We start from the raw sequence: 15,466 nt of genomic DNA on the forward strand, positions 1-15,466 counted from the left end.
AGTTAAACTTGTCAGGTAGTGATGTCCAGCAGGTTAAAATGAAAGCTCCATGAACATGCACAGCTGTGGATTCCAGCTGCTTCGATGTTGCATTAAATGGGATTAACTCAGCCAGTTAATGAGAGACAAATCTAGGTGCTCATTAAAGCTTTCTGGTTTGATCAGAAAATAAAACATTGGTCCATACACCTGAAAGTCCCAAAAACGCATTGTGAATTCTGTCTCGAGTCTACGGATGTATCTGTGTATTTCCACGGTGCTGATGCTGAGCGGAGAGCTCCTGAAGCTTTGAAGTGTCAGAATGTGGAAAGCTAACAACATCCCTCTTACCAGTAGGCTAAGTTATTTTTAGCCAATTACAAGTTGAATCTGGTAGTTGGGGTTGTTAGCTAATATGCCGTCATTAAGAAGCGGCACAACTAATGTGTCTATGCAAGCTAATTTGCGATGTGCACTGCCTCCAGGCCATTTATTTTTTAATGCACCTTCTCAGATTAATTCATTGCGTGGCCGGGCATTTTGACTAGAGACCGGCCCACCAGGTATTATAGGAAAAGCCATAAAGCCTTTGAATGAAAACAAACGCTGTTGTGGCAGTGATGTACAGTCTTGTTGGTGTATGATTTCTCTGCATTTTACGTTGGATAAAAACTTTGGTTGTAAGCTTCAGATAATTATTTAATAACAGCCAGACATTTTAAATGAGAATAAGAAAGTATTTCTTTGTGCCCTCCTTTCCCTGTTAATGCCCTACCTGGCCCCCCCAAAACTTTGCTAGACCCACCCCTGCACAGTTACCAGCTGTCAGTTACTTAGAAAAGGATCCTGGTGTTATTTGTCTCTCAGAAACAGTTCATAACTTCCCTTCAACTCATTCATGTCACTTAAAAGGTAAACCGGTTTCTCCATCACCTGTTCAGCTCTGATGATTCAGTAAGGACATCTCCTGGTTTCATCTTCGTTTTTCCCTCTCACCAGATAATCAAACCGATATCATGACCAGTAGCTTTACGGCTGTGGCTCCAGCAAACATTGACTGATACTAGAAATTAATATTAAATAAATTCTAACAACAGCTCATCAAGCTTAAACAAGCTGCTGTTGTTTAGCGTGACATCCGGCGGTTTCCTCTTTCGCAAAGTGGGCGATAAACAAACAAGAGAGAAAAGCCGATCAGCTGATCATTGATCAGTTTCATGATTGAAGCAGCAACAGGAGAGCGAGGGGGAGAGAATGCGAGGAGAAGATGCAGCTGTGCAGCGTAAATATGCAGCTTTGCGTCTTTTTCCATTGTAGCTGAAGTACGGGACAAACTGTGTTCCTTTTCAGCTCAATACGAAACACGTAATATTTTCTCTGAATGCGGGACGACTCCATCTTTATACGGGACGCTTGGCAACTCTACTAACTAACCTTATGAATAGAATAAAGTTCACTATCACTAACATCATAGCACCCACCCAGCAGTATATAAACTCCTTCATACTAGCTAGTACACAGTTTGAGTTATTGTAACTGACTGTAAAAAGTCAGCACAACGAAAATAAACTCCACCTAAACTTGGTTTATATCTGACCCAGATAGACTGCAGGTCATAACTTCTTACCCGAAGCTCAGTTCACCTGACGCTCAGACCGGCAGCCGCCTCGGGTCTCTCCTCTTGTCTCCCCTTTCCCTCATCCACCTGCTGGCCTCCACCACTTGCTAATGTTACTGAATCTGTGAAAGCTCCGCCATAGCCACCACCAAAAAACTGAGTTATTTTTACACACCAGCCAGCATCTGGCCAATCCACTACCTTTCATTGTTTATACCGTTACGAAAAAAAAAAAAATCATCGGCCCACCGAGTAAATGCCCGGTATGCTCAATGGCCAGTCCAGCTATGGTCGTGCTATCAGTTAACCCTTCACGTGCCAGCTGTGGCACGTGTGCCTAGGGTTGCCGACCTCTACGCTATACTCTTGTGTCCAGGCATCAGCACTCCCCACAGGGTCAATTGATCCCTGACTTAAGAGATGGTTCCCTTTACTCTGGGGTGGAGATGAGCATACTGCCCCTGTTCCTGCAGCAGCAGGAAGGCCAACCAGCCCAGATTCCAACCAGACAGCCAGCTCCTCCGCCAGGCCCCCTCCCCCAGAGGGCGAACAGAAAAACTGATTCAGGGGAACAGTATGAGAACAGCACCACCGAGGCTGGAGATGGAGCAATACTGGAAGATCATATGGGAAAAGGAAGCAACAATGCTCAGTGGCTAGTGGCTCTGACAGCAGACACAGCAACCTCTCTAAACTGTTACCGTCCAGTTAGCATCACAGTGGCAGATATCCAAGAAAAGGCCTCCAGTATGAAGAGCTGGACAGCACATGGTTCATGTCTACTGGCTGAAGAAGCTGACTGCATTCCATGAGCATCTGGCAGCACAAATGAATCACCTGCTAGTTTACGAGCGACAGCCACAATGGCTAACTGAAGGCTAGACAGTCCTGATCCTCAAGGACCCCCAGAAGGGATTGTTCCCATCCAACTACCAGCCAATAACCTGCCTCAGTACCACATGGAAGCTCCTGTCAGGCATCAAAGCGGCTAATCTGAGCAGGCACATGGGTCAATACATGGGTCAATACCTAAGCAGGGCACAGAAAGGGATTGGCAAGAATACCATAGGCGCAAAACACCAGCTACTGGTAGACCGAAAGGTCGCCCGAAACTGCAAGACCAGGCTGACCAACCTGTACACTGCTTGGACTGATTACAAGAAGGCTTATGACTCAGTGCCCAAACCATGGATCCCAGCATGCCTAGAATTGTACAAGATGGGCTGATCGCGCGATATGGCAGCCTCGCTTCTGTCAATCTGCCCCAGGGCAGCTGTGGCTACAACTGTAGCTTGTCTCCACCAGTGTGTGAATGTGAGAGTGAATGAATAGTGGAATTGTAATGTAAAGCACTTTGAGGGTCTCGAAAAGCACTATTTAATGCAATCCAATCCATTATTCAAATGTAGGATTCAATATATTCATAATTTATTTTGTCATGTATTAATCACAAATTTAATCATATCACATTAGTTATAGTATTATCACTTTCTCACTTTACAACTGGTAACAGCACTTCTATCACCAGTTTGCATGAATGTGGAATGTTAACACAGTGAGGCCATTGTAATGGGAGACGTTAAACAGATAAGATACCTTTATTAGTCCCACAAGGGGAAATTTCATGTTAAGGCTGCTGACCTATTGCACGCAATGGCGGCGCCATCTTACCCTCCGACCATACATACATTACACAAAACATCACATGGGGAAGACAGGTCAGAGAGCAAGGGCGTAGATTTGGCATGGACGGAAGGGACATGTCCCCAGCAATATCCAGCGGTTATTGAATTGTCCCCACCAATAATTCGATCTCTTTGAATACAGAAAAATAAACCTGATAGAAAGAAAAAAACGATCTGTCGACGTCTCATTCACACAGTGGTGCAGAAAGGGTAAATTACGTTCTCTACTGGAGTCCTACGTCATGTGACAAATATGGCCAATGTGATTGGCTGTGCCTTTCAGGGAGCTCTGTTTAGTTTTAGCAGCAGCAAGCCTGTGCTGCGAAGACCTGCAAGGAGGAGAGGACGATGGCAGCAACAAGGAAGAACCTGGATATAAGAAAGTAGTTTTCAAAGAAACCTGTAAGTCACTTAAAGCCAAGTTAACGCATAAAATGTGTCCGTCATAATAACGTTACAGGCTATGCTAGGCGTTTGGCCCACATCAGTCTAAAACTGTATGTAACCATGAATAACGTGTTTTGGAAACTAACTGCACAGCAGGCAGCACTATTAGTTATCTCAGTCTCCCAGAGCAGCCTCGAGCAAGCCAGGATATTCGTTTACAGAGGCTGTTAAGGTTATATGTCTAAAGTTAAAATGTTGGTGACACAATAATTTCATCCTAATGGTACTGACATATTCATTGGGGTAATTTTTTAAATGGTAAATGGCCTGTATTTGTATAGCGCTTTTCTAGTCCATAGGACCCCAAAGCGCTTTACACTACATTCAGTCATCCACCCATTCACACACTGGCGATAGCAAGCTACATTGTAGCCACAGCTGCCCTGGGGCGCACTGATAGAGGCGAGGCTGCCGGACACAGGCGCCACCGGGCCCTCTGACCACCACCAGTAGGCAAACACGGGGTTAGTATCTTGCCCAAGGATATTTGGCATGCAGCCAGGATGCAGCCTGGGATCGAACCACCGACCTTCTGATTAGTGGCTGACCTGCTCTGCCACCTGAGCTACAGCCACCCACTATTTTATTTTATTTTAGACAAAATATCATGAGGTAGTCATGATTTTGCAAATATTCCACCTTGTAGTGCAGTTTGCACAGTTTTAAAAATGCACTCACACTACAAACATTACTGATGAGTCAATATCTGCACAAATTGACAGTAACACTGAAGCAGCTACACATTTTACTCTTATTGTCATCTATGTCCTATTTGTCAGTTGACAGAAGAACCAAAAAAAAAAGCTCAGAGAGCAATGGTGATACAAGATTACAGGTGAAATTGGATGATGAGTTGGTGGTTCATTACTGTATTTGAAGCACATGTGTGACTGCATGTATTTGGAATGTCTCACTGCTATCTATCAGGTGATAGAAGCAGCTCTGCCATGTTGCAGCTCAGACAGAGGTGAAGAGGCAAGGTCACAGGTGACTGACTGATGATTTGGTGCTATAGATTAACAAGAGGAGAAGGCATGTGTTTGCCTCCTTCACATAGTGGACATTGAGTTGTTGTGTGGGGCACCAGTAGTCCATGTCTGTTGATGTAACAGTAGTTCATGTTTAGAATAAAAAATCCCAGCTCACTGATTTGGTGAGAGATCTTTTAATGTGGTAGTCTTAGATGAGTAGTTTTATGGACAAAACCCACCAAGTCATTCAGTGTTCCCTTAGTGCCAAAGTATAACAGATGTTGGTGCACTATAACTGAACTAATGTTGTTAAGTCCTTAAAGTCATATTCTTTTATTGTCATGACTGTATTTGAAGCTGTTTTTATTTTTTGTATGATACCTGATTTATATGGAATATGGCTGAAGTAAACTAAAGTCTAAAATACTTAGTCATTTGTTTAATAGTAATTTAACATTATATAATTCACATATAAAACTATGAATTGTTATTTTAAATGGTTTAAAAGCATGTAGAATAGCATACATAGGCAAGTATATTTACTTATTTTTTTTTATCAAGAAGCAAAGACAAAAAGGAAAAAAAAGGAACAGGACACGGTTCGGTGACTGAATCATCCGTCCCCACCAATGCCAAAACCAAATCTACGCCCTTGTCAGAGAGGTATAACAATGGAAAATGCACCACATTAGGAAAGATAAGGAAAAAAAAATAACTCCCCCCAGACTGATCTCCAATAGGGAGATCAGTTTGAGAACAGGAAAAAAACACCTTTGTACATAGCACATGAAAAAACTCTTAATACACCAAAGAAACACATGACAAGCAACAGGGGTGGATAAAGGGTGAGAGACAGCCAATGTAGACAGTACATCCAGGCCTGCAGTATAAGCGCTGGTCTCCTTGATCGAGCTTGTTCCTGTACTGCCATGATTAGTGCCTCTGTGCTGTCTTTCAGTCCAGCTTTGTCCAGCCACTGGTAGGATTTCTGGATGTCAGCCACCTCCTCTATCTGCCGGTGGTACATGCTGTGCAGGGGCCTGTCCTCCCATGATGGTTCCTCCTCTTTTTCCTCTTGCTCCTCTTTCTTGAGTTTCTCCTGCCTGAGTATTCACTGAGCACTCGATCGGTTGGGGCCACCTTCCTGATGTATTCATGGATGTTCGTTGTCTCTTCCTGGACTGTGGTGCTGGCACTCACTAGTCCCCGGCCTCCTTCCTTCTGCTTAGCATACAGCCTCAAGGTGCTGGACTTGGGGTGAAGCCAGTCCCAAGCTCTGCTCGTGATGAGGTTACCCTGCTGGGATAATAAGATGGCCAAAGGAGAAGATAGAAGCTACTGACAATCCAGCACATAACAGCAGGGCAGGAGCAGCAGGCACGGCATACATGGAACGCTATAACCAAGTGGCCAGCATAATATACAGAAATATCTGTGCCCAAGATGGCCAGGAAGCCCCGAGGTCAAAATGGGAGACGACCTCAAGGGTTGTGGAGAATGACCAAGTTAAGATCCTGTGGGACTTCCAGATACAGACAGACAAAAAGCTAGTGACTAACCAATTGGACATAGTGGTGGTAGACAAACAGAAGAAAATGGCCGTAGTGATAGATGTATAGATTCCGAATGGCAGCAAGAGAGAAACGTTTCGTCATTCATCAAGTGACTACTTGAGTCTCATCTGGCTGAAGGTTTCGCCAATTTATGGCCTTATAAACCCCAAAACATGTTGTGCCAAAAATCTGTCCAACCCAAGGATCGGGTAATAGTAATGTGGTGAATGCTGTTAAATGCCAGAAGGATAGCCAGGATTTATACATCAGGGAAACCAAACGACCTCTGACGTAGTGGATGGAACAACACAGAAGACCTACCTCGTCAGGCCAGGACTCCGCAGTCTATTTACACCTACAGACCAGTGGCCACTCTTTCACGGATGAGGATGTACACATTCTGGACAGGGAGTACTATGAAATACTATGCAGGACCCTCAACCTCCCTGGCCTCAGGTAGAGGACCCGAGCTTGATGGATATACTGTCCACAGGGGTGAGAAATAGTCTCTTGGAATCATATCTTCAATCCAACAGGGAGTCAGCCATGTTGAATTTAAAGTGTTAATTTGGCTGGGGGTTTGTTGCCATTTTCAGGCCTTGTACTATTTCAAAGTCCTCCTAAGAATTTCACCAGATCAACCTGATATTCACTGAGTGGAATTTAACGCCCTGTTACACTATAAAGCTTTTGATTTTTCATAAACGGCTGTACATATATATATATATATATATATATATATATATATACACATATATATACACACACATATATATATATATCCAGCTTCTCGTGTTCCTTCTTTCTGATGTTGCTGTTATTCGGAACCGCTACATCGATCACTATGGCCGTCTTCTTCTGTTTGTCTACCACCACTATGTCCGTTGGTTAGCCACCACCATTTTGTCCGTCTGTATCTGGAAGTCCCACAGGATCTTAGCTTGGTCATTCTCCACTACCCTTGGGGGCATCTCCCATTTTGACCTCGGGACTTGCAGGTTATACTCGGCACAGATGTTCCTGTACACTATGCCGGCCACTTGGTTATGGCGTTTCATGTATGCCTTGCCTGCTAGCATCTTGCACCCTGCTGTTATGTGCTGGATTGTCTCTGGGGCATCTTTACACAGCCTGCACCTGGGGTCTTGCCTGGTGTGATAGACCCCAGCCTCTATGGCTCTTGTACTCAGAGCTTGTTCTTGTGCTGCCATGATTAGTGCCTCTGTGCTGTCCAGCTTTGTCCAGCCACTGGTAGGATTTCTGGATATCAGCCACCTCCTCTATCTGCCGGTGGTACATACCGTGCAGGGGCCTGTCCTTCCATGATGGTTCCTCGTCTCCCTCCTCTGTCTTGGGTTTCTGCTGCCTGAGGTATTCACTGAGCACTCGGTCAGTTGGGGCCATCTTCCCAATGTATTCTTGGATGTTCGTTGTCTCATCCTGGACTGTGGTTCTGACACTCACTAGTCCCCGGCCACCTTCCTTCCGCTTAGCGTACAGCCTCAGGGTGCTGGACTTGGGGTGAAACCCTCCATGCATGGTAAGGAGCTTTCTTGTCTTTATGTCAGTGGCTTCTGTCTCCTCCTTTGGCCAGCCTATTACCCCAGCAGGCTACCTGATCATGGGCAGGGCGTACGTGTTGATGGCCCGGATCTTGTTCTTACCATTCAGCTGACTCCTCAGGACTTGCCTGACCCTCTGCAGGTACTTGGTGGTTGCAGCTTTTCTAGCGGCCTCTTCATGGTTCCCATTCGCCTGCGAGATCCCCAGGTACTTGTAACTGTCCTCTATGTCTGCAATGTTGCCTTCTGGTAGTTCAATCCCCTCAGTTCTGACTACCTTCCCTCTCTTTGTTACCATCCGACTACACTTCTCCAGTCCGAACAACATTCCAATGCCATTGCTGTATAGCCTGGTAGTGTGGATCAGTGAATCCATGTACATGAGGTGGCTGACAACTGCTCCGTTCCGTAGTCGGTATCCGTAGCCAGTCTTGTTAATGATCTCACTAAAGGGGTTCAGGCCTATGCAGAACAGCAGTGGGGACAGAGCATCTCCTTGGTAGATCCCGCACTTGATGGTGACTTGTGCTATGGGCTTGGAGTTGGCCTCTAGTGTTGTACGCCACATCCCCATTGAGTTCCTGATGAAGGCTCTTAGGGTCCCGTTGATCTTGTACAATTCTAGCCATTCCAGTATCCAGCTGTGGGGCATTGAGTCATAGGCCTTCTTGTAATCAATCCAGGCAGTGCACAGGGTGGTCAGTCTGGTCTTGCAGTCTCGGCTGACTGTTCTGTCTACCAGTAGCTGGTGTTTTGCACCTCTGGCACATGGGTCAATACATGAGCGGGACACAGATGTATATATATATATATATATATATATATATATATATATATAAAAAAAACACCCAGCACGCCCCTGCGGGCGGTTTATCCTTCAAGCTCGGGTCCTCTACCAGAGGCCTGGGAGCTTGAGGGTCCTGCGCAGTATCTTAGCTGTTCCCAGGACTGCGCTCTTCTGGACAGAGATCTCCGATGTTGTTCCCGGGATCTGCTGGAGCCACTCGCCTAGCTTGGGAGTCACCGCACCTAGTGCTCCGATTACCACGGGGACCACCGTTACCTTCACCCTCCACATCCTCTCGAGCTCTTCTCTGAGCCCTTGGTATTTCTCCAGCTTCTCGTGTTCCTTCTTCCTGATATTGCTGTCATTCGGAACCGCTACATCGATCACTACGGCCGTCTTCTTCTGTTTGTCTACCACCACTATGTCCGGTTGGTTAGCCACCACCATTTTGTCCGTCTGTATCTGGAAGTCCCACAGGATCTTAGCTCGGTCATTCTCCACCACCCTTGGGGGCATCTCCCATTTTGACCTCGGGACTTCCAGGTTATACTCCGCACAGATGTTCCTGTACACTATGCCGGCCACTTGGTTATGGCGTTCCATGTATGCCTTGCCTGCTAGCATCTTGCACCCTGCTGTTATGTGCTGGATTGTCTCTGGGGCATCTTTACACAGCCTGCACCTGGGGTCTTGCCTGGTGTGATAGACCCCAGCCTCTATGGATCTTGTGCTCAGAGCTTGTTCTTGTGCTGCCATGATTAGTGCCTCTGTGCTGTCTTTCAGTCCAGCTTTGTCCAGCCACTGGTAGGATTTCTGGATATCAGCCACCTCCTCTATCTGCCGGTGGTACATACCGTGCAGGGGCCTGTCCTTCCATGATGGTTCCTCGTCTCCCTCCTCTTTCTTGGGTTTCTGCTGCCTGAGGTATTCACTGAGCACTCGGTCAGTTGGGGCCATCTTCCTAATGTATTCTTGGATGTTCGTTGTCTCATCCTGGACTGTGGTGCTGACACTCACCAGTCCCCGGCCCCCTTCCTTCCGCTTAGCGTACAGCCTCAGGGTGCTGGATTTGGGGTGAAACCCTCCATGCATGGTAAGGAGCTTTCTTGTCTTTATGTCAGTGGCTTCTATCTCCTCCTTTGGCCAGCCTATTACCCCAGCAGGGTACCTGATCACGGGCAGGGCGTACGTGTTGATGGCCCGGATCTTGTTCTTACCATTCTGCTGACTCCTCAGGACTTGCCTGACCCTCTGCAGGTACTTGGTGGTTGCAGCTTTTCTAGCGGCCTCTTCATGGTTCCCATTCGCCTGTTGGATCCCCAAGTACTTGTAACTGTCCTCTATGTCTGCAATGTTGCCTTCTGGTAGTTCAATCCCCTCAGTTCTGACTACCTTCCCTCTCTTTGTTACCATCCGACTACACTTCTCCAGTCCGAACGACATTCCAATGTCATTGCTGTATAGCCTGGTAGTGTGGATCAGTGAATCGATGTCTCGTTCACTCTTGGCATACAGCTTGATGTCATCCATGTACAGGAGGTGGCTGACAACTGCTCCGTTCTGTAGTCGATATCCGTAGCCAGTCTTGTTAATGATCTCACTGAGGGGGTTCAGGCCTATGCAGAACAGCAGTGGGGACAGAGCATCTCCTTGGTAGATCCCGCACTTGATGGTGACTTGTGCTATGGGCTTGGAGTTGGCCTCTAGTGTTGTACGCCACATCCCCATTGAGTTCCTGATGAAGGCTCTTAGGGTCCCATTGATCTTGTACAATTCTAGACATTCCAGTATCCAGCTGTGGGGCATTGAGTCATAGGCCTTCTTGTAATCAATCCAGGCAGTGCACAGGTTGGTCAGTCTGGTCTTGCAGTCTCGGCTGATTGTTCTGTCTACCAGTAGCTGGTGTTTTGCGCCTCTGGTATTCTTGCCAATTCCTTTCTGTGTCCCGCTCATGTATTGACCCATGTGCCTGTTCATCTTAGCCGATATGATGCCTGACAGGAGCTTCCATGTAGTACTAAGGCAGGTTATTGGTCGGTAGTTGGAGGGGACCGGTCCCTTCTTGGGGTCCTTGGGGATCAGGACCGTCCGGCCTTCAGTTAGCCATTCCGGGTGTCTCTCGTTAACTAGCAGCTGGTTCATTTGTGCTGCCAGACGCTCGTGGAGTGCAGTCAGCTTCTTCAGCCAGTAGGTGTGAACCATGTCGGGCCCTGGTGCTGTCCAACTCTTCATACTGGAGACCCTTTCTTGGATATCTGCCACTGTGATGGTTACTGGACCCTGTTCAGGGAGGTCGCTGTGGTCAGCCCTCAGATCCTCTAGCCACTGAGCATTGCCGTTATGGGTTGCATCCTTCTCCCATATGCTCTTCCAGTATTGCTCCGTCTCCAGCCTTGGTGGTGCTGTTCTCTTATTGTTCCCTTGCCACTGAGAGTACACCTTTGCTGGTTCTGTGGAGAACAGCTGGTTTATTCTCCTGCCTTCTATCTCTCTGGTGTACCTCCTCAAGCGGCTGGCCAAGGCTGTGAGTCTTTGCTTGGCAGTTTCCAAGGCCTCAGGTATGGACAGCTTGCTGTATTTCTTATGCACCTTCTTTGTCGCACCTTTCTGCAACTCCGTTAGTTGGCTAACCTCCCTCCGTGCTACTTTGATCTTGCCCTCTAGCCTCCTTCTCCATGAAGGGTACTGCCCCTTGTCGCTGTTCAACTTGTAGCCAAGCACTGTTGCCGTATTGTAGATCAGCTTGTTAGTGTCGGTAATCGTGGTTGTAGGTATTGCCCATAGTGCTGCATTAACATCATCTAGCAGACCTTCTGAGGGAACTTCACGTAATCTTGGTAACCGGCTACGCGGGATCCAGGTTTCAAGCTTGGCCATGATCCTATTTTTCAGGTCAGTTCCTCTCGCACTCAACGATCCTTCTCCTATCGCACTTGGGGCTATGTACCCAATCTCGGGTGGGGGTGATGATATCTCCCCCCTGACCTGGCGTCCTGACTCCTCCTTGCCGTAGCATTTGTGTTGTACCTCGTCAATCTCTAGCTGTGAGAGCAGTCCCTTCTTTCGAATGTTGGAACACTGAGCTACTAGTTGTTTCGCCGTCATTGTGGATGTTGGTTATCGAAGAATCCATAGGTCCCTCATCCTATTCATGTAGCCCCTTCCGCCAGGGTTACTTGCATAGTAGCATTCCAACAACGCCCTGTTTTCGTCTCTTGCCCACCGATGCCTTCTTGTTCCAGTAGCCCACTTTTCGTCAGGGTGCCCTGGTTCCTCAACACCTGACGCGGACCTTGTTGATCTGGGCGACGTCCGAGCCGGCATGCCTTCATATTTATCTGTCTCGCTCATGTCTGCGGTAGGCTTGCTTAGCATAGGGGGTCTAGCCTTAGGACCCTTACTGGATACAGACGCCCCAGGCAGGAATCGAACTTGCGATCCTCCGTTCCAAAGGCGTGTAGTCTAACCACTACGCTATCCAGCTGCTCTATATATATATATATATATATATTTATTAGGGGTGCAACAATACTCGCATCAATATTGAACCGTTTGATACAGTGCTTTCAGTTCGGTATGCATATGTATCGAACAATACAAAATTGTTTATTTATTTTATCAACTTTTCTTCTGACGATGCTGTCTGTGTTGAGCGCTCAGTGGATCTGCGTTCGACTACTCAGCCTAGGCTGCACTGTGGAGTGCAGATCCACTGAGCGCAGCGCAAGCTAGCAAGACAGAAGCTAAGCTCGTTGCAACATGGCAACTGCCTCAACGCTACCCAAAATTGAACCTCCCCCACCCTCATTCAGAGCTGGCGTTTGGTACTATCTTGGTTTTCATGGGAAGCATGACACTGATGGTAAGAGCGTCATGGACAAAAGCTGCAACCACCAAGTACCTGCAGAGGGTCAGGCAAGTCCTGAGGAGTCAGCTGAATGGTAAGAACAAGATCCAGGCCATCAACACGTATGCCCTGCCCGTGATCAGGTACCCTGCTGGGGTAATAGGCTGGCCAAAGGAGGAGATAGAAGCCACTGACATAAAGACAAGAAAGCTCCTTACCATGCATGGAGGGTTTCACCCCAAGTCCAGCACCCTGAGGCTGTACGCTAAGCGGAAGGAAGGGGGCCGGGGACTGGTGAGTGTCAGCACCACAGTCCAGGATGAGACAACGAACATCCAAGAATACATTGGGAAGATGGCCCCAACTGACCGAGTGCTCAGTGAATACCTCAGGCAGCAGAAACCCAAGAAAGAGGAGGGAGACGAGGAACCATCATGGAAGGACAGAGCCCCGCAACGGTATGTACCACCGGCAGATAGAGGAGGTGGCTGATATACAGAAATCCTACCAGTGGCTGGACAAAGCTGGACTGAAAGACAGCACAGAGGCACTAATCATGGCAGCACAAGAACAAGCTCTGAGCACAAGATCCATAGAGGCTGGGGTCTATCACACCAGGCAAGACCCCAGGTGCAGGCTGTGTAAAGATGCCCCAGAGACAATCCAGCACATAACAGCAGGGTGCAAGATGCTAGCAGGCAAGGCATACATGGAACGCCATAACCAAGTGGCCGGCATAGTGTACAGCAACATCTGTGCCGAGTATAACCTGGAAGTCCCGAGGTCAAAATGGGAGATGCCCCCAAGGGTGGTGGAGAATAACCGAGCTAAGATCCTGTGGGACTTCCAGATACAGACGGACAAAATGGTGGTGGCTAACCAACCGGACATAGTGGTGGTAGACAAACAGAAGAAGACGGCCGTAGTGATCGATGTAGCGGTTCCGAATGACAGCAATATCAGGAAGAAGGAACACGAGAAGCTGGAGAAATACCAAGGGCTCAGAGAAGAGCTCGAGAGGATGTGGAGGGTGAAGGTAACGGTGGTCCCCGTGGTAATCGGAGCACTAGGTGCGGTGACTCCCAAGCTAGGCGAGTGGCTCCAGCAGATCCCGGGAACAACATCGGAGATCTCTGTCCAGAAGAGCGCAGTCCTGGGAACAGCTAAGATACTGCGCAGGACCCTCAAGCTCCCAGGCCTCTGGTAGAGGACCCGAGCTTGAAGGATAAACCGCCCGCAGGGGCGTGCTGGGTGTTTTTATATATATATATATATATATATATATATATATATATATATATATATATATATATATATTAGGGGTGCAACGATACACAAAATTCACGGTTCGGTTCGGTTCGATACTTTGGTGTGACGGTTCGATATTTTTTCGATACAAAAAAAATGTTCATGCCTTTTTAATTTGTCATTTATTAAAATTATAAATATATATTTTAACTCAAAAGTACAGTTTTTAAATTTAACCCTAACCCTTGTGCGTGTTTTTTATTTTGACAGCGAATGCGCACCTGCGGACCACTTATGTGCAGCCCTGGTTATTTAGCTCGTCATATTGCAGCCACAGAAATTATTTTGTCCATGAAACCATAAAGTTGCACTTTCTTTTTGCCTTATAGTCTGATTTGTCATAACTTCTCCGTTTTGTGGTAAGCTTTTCTTTGGCTGTCACTTCTTCACCCTGACCTGTCTTGTTTGGCTCAGCAGAACTGAAATGCTTTTACACACTCACTCACATAAGCTCAGCGATTCTCTGCGCGATCAACCTCTCACATGTTTAAGCTGCGGGAGATTTCACTTGTCATGTTTGCATAGTAAGCTAACGATTAATAAGACGATGTCAGAGGAATTGGTGCGCAAATTATCATCACTCACAGATCAGTGCTGTCGCTCTCTATACACAGTTCGCACGATTGCAAAGTGAAAGCAAAAAAACAAGCGCAAATTCAAACGCGATTTCAATATGTCACATATTGACAGTGGCTCACCGATGCCAATGACATAATTACCCAGCTACATTTCTGAAAGAATGCAAAAGCATTGACATATATTTTTCCTACAATAGCCCGACGGGCAGGGAAGAGAAAGATTTTGGTAGCCCGACTGAAAAAAATCGCTAGCTCCGGGACGTTGGGCTAGCGATATTGCGAGCCCTGTATCTGATTGAGGAATCACTCATCTTTGGAAAAGAGAGTTTATTACAGAGAAATGTCTCTTTCCAAAATAAAAGCTATACTATCCGCTTCTTCTGGGCTATATTCTCAGCAGCATAAGGAGAATCATGTGCTAACAGCTGTCTAAATGACTCGGCTAAAGTTAGTAGCATGCTTGTTGTTTTTGTCTTTGCACTAGGATGATGTCGGCGTAAATGTGCAGTCATATTCGTTGTGTTCCCACTAGTGCTTTCAGGTTAATCTCGTTGAAATGACCTTAACACCACAACACGGCAAATCTCCGTTAACGAGCTACCGCCGATCGCCCCGTGCATGGGGCTGGACGGCTAACACGTTAACGAGCTAACTGCGCTAACACACTAGTTCCCACCCGTGTAATTGAGCATTGCATGGCACATCCAACATACTGTTTTACTTTAGTCCATTACTCGCTTACCTTCAGGGTCATACGTCACATGAAAACCAAAATAATTCCAAACGCCAGATCTGAATGAGGGTGGGGGAGGTGCCCTGCGCTCTTCCTTCTGACTATGCTGTCTGTGTGGAGCACTCAGTGGATCTGCGCTCGACAGTGCAGCCTAGGCGGAGTAGTCGAACGCAGATTCACTGAGCGCTCCACACAGACAGCATCATCAGAAGGAAAGTTGATAAAATAAATTACAAATGTTGTATTGTTCGATACCGAAAGCACTGTATCGAACGGTTCAATATCGATACGAATATCGTTGCACCCCTAATATATACTGTATATATATATATATATATATACACATATATATTGAGAGAGAGGGGGAGCTATATAGATAAAGATATCAATGTGTGTGA

This window comes from Astatotilapia calliptera, chromosome 16 (assembly GCF_964374335.1).
Source record: "Astatotilapia calliptera chromosome 16, fAstCal68.1, whole genome shotgun sequence".
NCBI classification, from domain to species: Eukaryota; Metazoa; Chordata; class Actinopteri; order Cichliformes; family Cichlidae; genus Astatotilapia; species Astatotilapia calliptera.